At 51.7% G+C, this 9317-nt stretch overlaps 1 long non-coding RNA gene across 1 annotated transcript; it reads left to right on the top strand.

Annotated features, from left to right (window-relative positions):
• The first annotated feature begins 6467 nt into the window (after positions 1–6467).
• LOC123927001 lies at positions 6468–8003 on the top strand. Its single transcript, XR_006815345.1, has 3 exons — positions 6468–6562; positions 7189–7371; positions 7864–8003. It is a non-coding gene; the product is annotated as an uncharacterized LOC123927001 (long non-coding RNA).
• The last annotated feature ends 1314 nt before the right edge of the window (positions 8004–9317 follow it).

Genomic DNA, 9317 nt, shown 5'->3' with positions numbered 1-9317 from the left:
ACGCCTGATATGGGGGCTCCTATTCCAGCTAGCAAGGAGGCTGCATTGAAAGTGTGCTCAAGCAGAGGGTCACAATGCCAGTTTGTGTCCAGGGTGGCAATCCTTTGTGAGCATGGTCTAATGGCCCATGCAGCTGGCTCCCACTCTAAGGGTTAGAACCCCATCCCCACAGCAAGCTTTTCCCTTCGTGGGGAAAGAGGAGTGCTCTTTGTTGCTTGAGGTTCCCCCACAGGCCAGGATTTGAACTATGGTCTGGGCTCAGAAACCTGAATACCCAGGTTGGTTAGAGGTGACAGTCTCTGCTCTTGGCAAGTCCCACCTGCAGGATATGGGGCCCTCTACCTGGGTGGCTGATGGGAGCTCAGGGCTCAGGTTGTGTCAGACATAGCATTTGCGCACAGTGCGGCCTAGGACATTGGGGTGCTCTAGAGGTCTATGCAGGTTGATCCTCACGTGGGGATTCTGGACGGGCCCCTAGGGTCCTTCTTCTTTCAGGAGGGCAGGCAGAATCCTGTGTTGGGGCTCCTGAATGAACAATCTGTATGGCTTGCTGCCCAGGAGGTTGAGGACAGAATATTGAAGGCCCAAGTGCCGGTTCTGTTCAGGGTCGAGCACCTGCCATTTCCAATATGTAGTGTCTGATTCGACATCTCCTGCACCTGAGTCAGGGCACATTCAGAAGGTCGCTTATGCTGGAGTTTGTGTCCATGATGGCTGAAGAATGGAGGGGTGGCCTCATGAGGCCATGGAGGTCTTCCCAGGCTGGTGCTTGGGAGCTGCTCTGAACAGCAAGTTTTCCTTCTGTGGGAGAGGGGGAGTCCAGTTGGATGGCACCAGGGTCGCACAAATGGAAAGTCATCACAGCAGAAGTCACCACATGGATGCTTGTACAGCCCAGCTCCGCTTACACTTCCAGCACAGGAACAAGTCCGTTTCGATCTGGTGTCTCTGGGGCAAAGGTTCCAGGGGTCTGAGGTGACAGTGAGACTCATTCTGATGGGTCACAAATCTGACTCTTGTCCAGGAGACCTTAGAATATGGCGGGGACTCAGGCGCCATACAGGATTCTCATCCCCTGAGGGTTGCACGCAGCTTCCAAGAGCTAGGTTGCCTTCTGGGGACAGGAGGTGTTCTGTTTTGTGGCTCAGGAATCAAGTGTTGGACCATATGTAAGTATTCGAGAGTTTGCCTCGGGAGGGAGATTCTTGCAAACCTAAGCTAGGGTTCCGTTGAGGTCCTAGGAATATGTCAGGTTCCAACTTCTAACTCAGGGCCATTGACCTGTGTGTCTGCCTGGAGGTAGGTGTCTGGTCTGTGTCCGAAGGTGACTTTTTTCCAAGATGGCCAACGAATTTTGGGTGGGATCAGGGGCATTGCAGGTGTCTCCCAATCTGGAGGGTTTGGGCAAATGTGACGGGCAGAGCTTCCTTCGTGTGGGCAATCAGAGTCCTGCACTATGGCTCCAGAGGCCCCATTCTGGAGGGCCTGTTGGCCGGGGCTATGGGGACAAAAGTCTGCAAACACAAAATCGGGATAGGGTAAGGGGCGAGGTGATGACAGTCCTGGTCTGCAGACTGTGAGGGCAGTGCCGTGGGATCTGAAATGAGGGGGACGGGGAGGCTGGAGTGCAGGTTCTTCCGCTGGGTTGTGTGTCTCTGTTGGCTATGGAATGTAGCAGTAGCCTCATGGGGCCATGGGAGATTCTGCTTCTGTGAGGATTCTGTCAGGCTCCCACAGGTATGGTGTCTTTTGGGGGGAAGGGAAGAGGGCTCTTTTCCTCTCAGTGTTCCCACCATAGCAGGAATTCCAGTGTCGGCTTCTGGGTCCAGGTGCCTGGAGAACCCGACCGAGGGTGAGGATTGGGGCTTAGGGGCATGTCAGGCCCGATATGCGGGCTCCTGGTCCAGCCAGAGAGGGTCCTGGTTTGAAAGCAGACTCAGACTAAGTGTCACAATGCCTGCTTTTGTTCAGGGCTTCCCTCCTGGGTGGGCATGATCTCATGAGCCACACAGCTGGCTCCCACTCAGTGGGATAGACCCCCATACACACAGCAAGCTTTTACCGTCATGAGGAAGGAGGAGTGCTCTTTACACTAGAGGTTCCCCCATTTTCTGGGATTTGAGCTAGGTTCTGGGCACAGACAACTGAATACTCAGGTTGGATAGAGATGACAGTCTCTGGTTATGGCAGTTCCCACTGCAGGGTATGAAGCCCACTACTTCGGGGGCTGATGGGAGGTCATGACTCAGGCTGTGTCAGACAGAGCATTAGTCCACAAAGCAGCCTAGGATATTGGGGTGCTGTGGAGGTACGTGCAGGTAGATACTCACGTGGAGATTCAGGGCAGACACCTAGGGTCCTTCTTCTTTCTGGATTGCTGGTAGAAGACTATGTTGGGGCTCACGAATGAACAATCTGGAGGTCTTGCATGCCAGGACGGAATTCTGAACGCACAACCACGAGTTCAGTTCAGTGCCAAGCACATAGCATTTCCGATGTGCAGCATCTGACTCGAGATCTCCAGCACCTGAGTCATGGCACGTGTCACATGGTCACTCACGCTGGAGTTTGATGTCAACGATGGCCGATGTATGGAGGTGTGACCTCATGAAGCCATGGAGGTCTTCCCATGCTGCGGGTTGTGAGCTGCTCGGAATAGCAAGCTTTCCTTCTACGGGACAGGGGAGTCGGTTTCAATGGCACACGGGTTCCCCATATGGAAAGACGTCATAGCAGAATTCACCACTGGATGCCTGGAAAGCCCAGTTCTGCTTAGCCTTCCAGCCCAGGAACAAGTTTGTTTTGATCTGGTGGTTTGGAGCAAAATGCCCAGGGGGCTGAAGTGACAGGGATATTCATTCTGATGGTTCACAATGCTGGCTTGTGTCCAGGGAGACCTTAGAATGTGGCGGTGGCTCAGGCGCCATGCAGGATTCTCCTCCCCTGAGTGTTGGACCCAGCTCCCAAGAGCCATGTTGCCTTCTGGGGACAGGATGTGTTCTGTTTTTTGGCTCAGGGATCAAATTCTGGTCCATATGTTGGCATTCCAGAGTTTGCCTCGGGAGGCAGATTCCTGCAAACCTAAGCTAGGTTTCCATTGTGATCCTAGGGGTATGTCAGGTTCCATCTTCTGACTCAGGGCCATTGACCTGGGTGTCTGCCTGGAGGTAGGTGTCTGGTCTGTGTCTGAAGGCTACTTTTTTCCTTGGCGGCCAAAGAATTTGGGTTGGTCTCAGGGGCATTGCAGGTGTCTCCCAATCTGGAAGGTTTGGGCAAATGCGATGGGCAGAGCTTCCTTTGGGTGGGCAGGCTGAGTCCTGCGCTGTGGCTCCAGAGGCCCATTCTGGAGGACCTGTCGGTCAGGGCTTTGGGGAGAAAATTCTGCAAACACAAAATCGGGATAGGGTTAGGGGCTAGGTGATGACAGTTCCAGTCTGCAGACTGTGAGAGCAGTGCCACTGGTTTTGAAATGTGGGGGATGGGGATGCTGGAGTGCAGGGTCCTCTGTCTGGATTGTGTGTCTCGGTTGGCCACAGAATGTAACAGTAGACTCATGTGGCCATGGGAGATTCTGCTTCTGTGAGGATTCTGCCCGGCTCCCAAGTGTTTGAAATCTTTCAGGCAGAAGGGAACAGTGCTGTTTTCCTTCTCAGCAGACCTGCCAAGCAGTGATTCCAGAGTTGGGTTCTGGGTCCCTGTGCCTAGAAACCCCGACCTAGGGTGAGGTTGTGGGCCTAGTTACATGTAAGGCCCAATATGCAGTGCCTGGTCCAGCTAGCGTGGGGCTGGTTTGTGAGCAGGCCCAGTGTGAGGGTCACAATGCCTGTTTGTGGCCAGGGAGGCATTACTGGGTGGGCGTGGTCTCATGGGCCATGCAGCTGGCTCCCACTATGAGGTTTAGACCCACTTTCTCACAGCAAGCTTTTTCCATCATGGGGAAGGAGGAGTGCTCATTGATGCCTGAAGTTCCAGATAGCCGGGCATTTGAGCTATGGTCTGGGCACAGACCCCTGAATACCCAGGTTGGGTAGAGGTGAGAGTCTCTGGCCTTGGCATGTCCCACGTGCAGGATATGGAGCCCAGAACCTGGGGAGCTGATGGGAGGTCGGGGCTTAGGTTGTTTCAGACAGAGCATTAGTGCAGAGGGCAACCTAGGACATTGGGGTGCTGTTGAGGTTCTGTGCAGGGTGATCCTCATGCGAGGATTGTGGGCAAACCCCTTGGACCCATCTCCTTTCTGGAAGGCAGGCAGAAGACTGCGTTATGGCTCCTGAATGAACAATCTGGAGGGCTGGCGGGCCAGGAGGGTGAGGATGGAATTCTGAATGCACTAGTGCCGATCCGTTCAGTGCTGAGCACATGGCATTTCCAATGTGCAGCATCTGAATCGAGATTTCCAGCATGTGAGTCAGGACACGTGTCAGAATGGGGCTAACGCTGGAGTTTGTGCCCATGATGGCCGATGAGGCGTGGCCTCATGAGGCCATGGAGGTCTTCCCAGGCTGGGGATTGTGAGCTGCTCCAAACAGCAAGATTACCTTCTGTGTACAGGGGGCGTCAGTTTTGATGGCACCAGGGTCCCCCATATGGAATGGTGTCACAGCAGATGTCACTGCATGGATGCCTGAGAAGCCCAGCTCCGCTTACTCTACCTGCCAGGAACAAGACCATTTTGATCTGGTGGCTCTGGGGTAAAGTGCCCAGGGGGCTGAGGTGACAGGGAGCCTCATTCTGATGGGTCACAAGACTGGCTTGTGTCCAGAGAGACCTTAGAATGTAGCTGGGTCACAGGCGCCTAGCAGGATTCTCCTCCCCTGTGGGTTGGACGCAGCTCCTACGAGCCAGGTTGCCTTCTGGGGACAGGACGTGTTCTGTTTTGTGGCTCAGGGATCTAGTGTTGGACCATATGTAGGCATTCCAGAGTTTGCCTCTGGAGGCAGATGACTGCAAAGCTCAGCTAGGTTCCTTTGTGCTCCTAGCAGTCAGTCAGGTTCCATCTTCTTACTCACGGCCATTGACCTGGGTGTCACCCTGGAGGTAGGTGTCTGGCATGCGTCCGGATGCACCTTTTTCCAAGGTGGCCAATGAATTTGGGGTGGGCTCAGGAGCATTGCAGTTGTCTCCCAATCTGGAGGGTTTTTGCAAATGTGACAAGCAGAGTTTCCTTCAGGCGGGTAGGCAGAGTCCTGCACTGTGGCTCCAGAAACCCACCCTGGAGGGCCTTTCAGCCAGGGCTTTGGGGACAAAAGTCTGGAAACACAAACTCTGGATAGTGTTTTGGGCGAGGTGATGGCCAGCCCAATCTGCAGACCATGGGGGCAGTGCCAAAGGATCTGAAATGAGTTGGACGGGGTGGCGGGAACCCAGGATTTCCTGTCTGTGTTGTGTGTCTCAGTTGGCCACGGAATATAGTGAGAGCCTCATGGGGCCATAGGAGATTTTGCCAATGTGAGGATTCTGCCCGGCTCCCAAGGGTTTGGTGTCTTTCGGGGTGAAGGCAACAGTGCTGTTTACCATCTCATGTGTCCCACCATAGCAGGAATTCGGAGTCAGTTTCTGTGTTTGGGGCCTGGAGAACGTGACCGAGGGTGAGGATTGGGGCCTAGGGGCATATCAGGCCGGATATGGGAGTTCCTAGTCCAGCTAGCAAAGGGGTTGGTTTGAATGCGGGCTCAGCCTGAGGGTCAAAATGCCTGTTTGTGGCCAGGGCAGCCCTCCTGGGTGGGCGTGGTCTCATGAGCCATGCAGCTGCCTCCCACTAGGAGGTTAGACCCCCATGACCACAACATGTTTTCCTGTCGTGGGGAAAGAGGAGTGCTCTTTGATACTTGATGTTCCCCCATAAGCAGGGATTTGAGGTATGTTCTGGGAAGAGACGCCTGTATACCCAGGTTGGGTACAGATGACAGCCTGTGGCCTTGGCACGTCCCACCTGCAAGATATGGGTCCCGCTACCTGGGGGGCTGATGGGAGGTTGGGGTTCAGGCTGTGTCAGTGCATTAGTGCACAGGGCGGCCTAGGACATTGGGGTGCCGTCGAGGTCTGTGCAGGTTGATCTGCTGTGAGCGGCTCTCCTAGAGCGAGTTGAGCAGGTGGTAGCAAAGGCTCCCTGGTCCTCGGTCAGAGGGCACTCATGGCTAATCCCCTGGGCTCGTTAAGGCCCTGTTGTTTGCCTTAAGATTATTCTCCCATGTTCTGCTGTCATTCCGAAAGCGGACCTTGTGGTCTACCCTGCAGCTGCATTTTCTATAATTATGACTGACACATCCTGTACATGAGACATGTCTCATCTTTGCGCAAAAATGCTGTGGTAATCACTTATGAAACAGAAATATGCTATGGTAATCACTTATGAAACAGATTATAAGAGTATGTGCTTAATAAAGAACTCTGTCACTTGTGTCAATCGGCCTGGTGTCCCTCGCGTGTTCTTCGCATTCCCTTTCCCCCGGGACTCTCCCTCTTTTTCCCCTTTCTTTTCCCCTTGCTGTTTGTCGTGCGGGCACGACAAGTGGTACCCGAACAGGGACGTCTCGGGAACGAGGTGCTGCTTTCGATTCAGGTAAGGGAACCCGGTTGGCCCGGGACGCCGCGAGTAAAATGGGACTTTCGCAATCAGCGGAGTCCACTTATTTCATGCAAACTTTGCAGACTCTCCTCAGAGAAAGGGGGTCAAAAATCCCCAAAAAGGAACTTGAGGGACTTTTTAAAGTGATACATGATTTTTGTCCCTGGTTCCCTAAGGAAGGGAATATAGACCTTAAACATTGGCGCCATGTCGGACAGGAGATTAAGAAAAAAATTTTTGCTAGGGGTGCTGACGCGGTGCCCCCTCGGACCATGACTACCTGGTCTGTCATTCTTGATTTGTTGGACCCTTCTCATAGTATAGTCTTAGTTTCTCCAAAACCTGGCTCGCCTGTAGGCAGTTTAGCCCCTACTCAGGCGGATGAATATTTATCTGAAGAGCCCGATTATATAGAACCGACTCCCCCCTTATATCGGGGGTCCCCTATGTCAATATCTTCTGACTCTTCTCGATCAGGGTCCCATTTAGGGCATCCTACAGATGATTTTCCTCCCCCTCCTCCAAATGTTCTATCAGGAGGGGATGAGTTTGGGGATGATGATGTGTATCTAGATGATGATAATAATAATGACGTTTTTAACCTTCCCTCGTCTCCTCAGCCCTTACGTTCCTTTTTGGATAAGGGAGAGGACGACCTTGGTAATATTCCCTTGGAAGGATTAACCCTTTCCCCTCCTAAAAGGACACCTCCCACATCAGATCCCGAACATAATGCCCAATGGAAGAAACAACGTTTCAAATTGCCCCCTCCTAGTAGGCCACCCTTGCCTGCTCCCCGAAAGGTATGTCCAGTTATTCATTCTGCTCAGGACGAACAAGCTCTGACCTTTTCTGCCATAGGTGTCACTCCCTTGCAACGTGCCTTATACGGTCTCCCCCCCAGTCCATGTTATCTTGGGGCCAAATTAAGGCCATGTCAACAAAGGCAGTATTCCTTTTAAAGGAACAGAATCAACCATGCACCCCTTCTATGCTCTTTCTGGCTTTTATAGCGTTGATTACCGCAAACACAGAAGCTGCCCCTTATTGGGCTTATCTCCCTGATCCCCCTCTTGTTCAACCTGTTACCTGGAATGATCCCACACCTCGAGTGCATACTAATTTCACTTGGGGATTTGGAGGCCTTAATGATTATAATGCCGGAGAGACGGTGGCTCGCCCTTTTGATTGGTAAGCTCGAGCCACCACCCCCCCTATTTGCTTCCAGTTCTTTACCGATGATAACCCCACTTACGGATATGTATCCACTGCTAAATATTCTCGAGTTTATTTAGGGATCCTGGCACTACCGGGTACGTCCCCCACACGCCAAAGGGACCTACCACGCCCTGGAATATTCTCGAAGTTGTGCCCACGACCCCAGTCATCACTCAGAAATTCGGAATGCATCCCCTGAGACATCCCCCTTGTGCAACTACCTATGCCTGGAAGAGATCCAACAGTTTGTGGACTGAGTGTGTCCAGGAGGAACCATTACTCCTTGCTCCCACTGGCATCGACTTTCCTCTTACAGACTGGTCGAAAAGAAAGGAAGAAGAATTAAACATCCCCCATATTCCTTTGCGTCCAACTGGACCTCGAGAAGTAAATTTTGGTCAGCTCCCTGGGTCTATGCTGTCCACCCCCCAGGGTATGTTTCATCCTGAACTTTAGAAACTCGTCGCTGCCATGGGGCCCATGCGAAACCAAGATCTTGTATCGGGCCAACTAACACTACGTGCTTGTGTCCCGCGTCCATTTCTGCTAGTCGTGGGGGTAAGGGTTGTTGCATCCGTGAGGGTTAATGGTACAATCGTGTATGATATCCATTGTCCTAGGTGCAGACTAACCAATTGTATCCCTATAGATGCTATGAGTTGGCCCCGATCCCCTGTATATGTGTTTTTGTTGATGCAACCACCTTTTGTTCTTCTCCCTGTTGAAATCGAAGGCCCCTGGTATGCTAATTATGGCTATCAATTCGCTGTTGAATTAGAAAACCATTTGCATAGACCTAAGAGATTTATTGGGCTTGCTATAGCTGGTGTTACTGCTCTGATATCTCTAATTGCCTCAGCCACAGTTTCTACTGTGGCCCTCAGTAATACCATCCATACTGCTACCCATGTTAATCAGCTGTCCAAAAAATGTTTCGGCCGCTCTACATATACAACAAAATATAGACCAAAAAATCCTAGCCCGCTTAGATGGTCTAGAGGAAGCAGTGGAGTTCTTAGATTCGCAACTATCAATATTAAAAACACAAATGTCTTTAATATGTCATGGTGCATTTCAACATATTTGTGTCACACCGTTACCAGTGACAAATTATTCTTGGCCCAAAATCCAAAATCATCTTAAAGGCATATGGCATGATGCAAATGTTAGCCTTGACCTTCTTGAACTCCAAAAGAGTATATCTGCCATTGGGCATGCCCACCTTGACATTGCTAACCCCTCTGACCTTGCTCGTTCTATACTGCATACTATGCAGGGTTTTAACCCAGGTAACATGCTGCAACATACCTTTTGGTATCTTCTGGGACTAATAATCTTGCTAGAAATTTTATTTGCTATATGGTGTTGTTTCTACAATGTATGGAAACATTTCTTGCAACGTGTTAATGCCCACCTACATTTTTGGCAATTAAAACAAAAAGGGGGAGATGTTGTGAGCGGCTCTCCTAGAGCGAGTTGAGCAGGTGGTAGCAAAGGCTCCCTGGTCCTCGGTCGGAGGGCACTCATGGCT

Source organism: Meles meles, chromosome 16 (genome assembly GCF_922984935.1).
Source record: "Meles meles chromosome 16, mMelMel3.1 paternal haplotype, whole genome shotgun sequence".
Taxonomy (NCBI): Eukaryota; Metazoa; Chordata; class Mammalia; order Carnivora; family Mustelidae; genus Meles; species Meles meles.
This window is presented reverse-complemented; position numbering and strand designations above follow the sequence as displayed.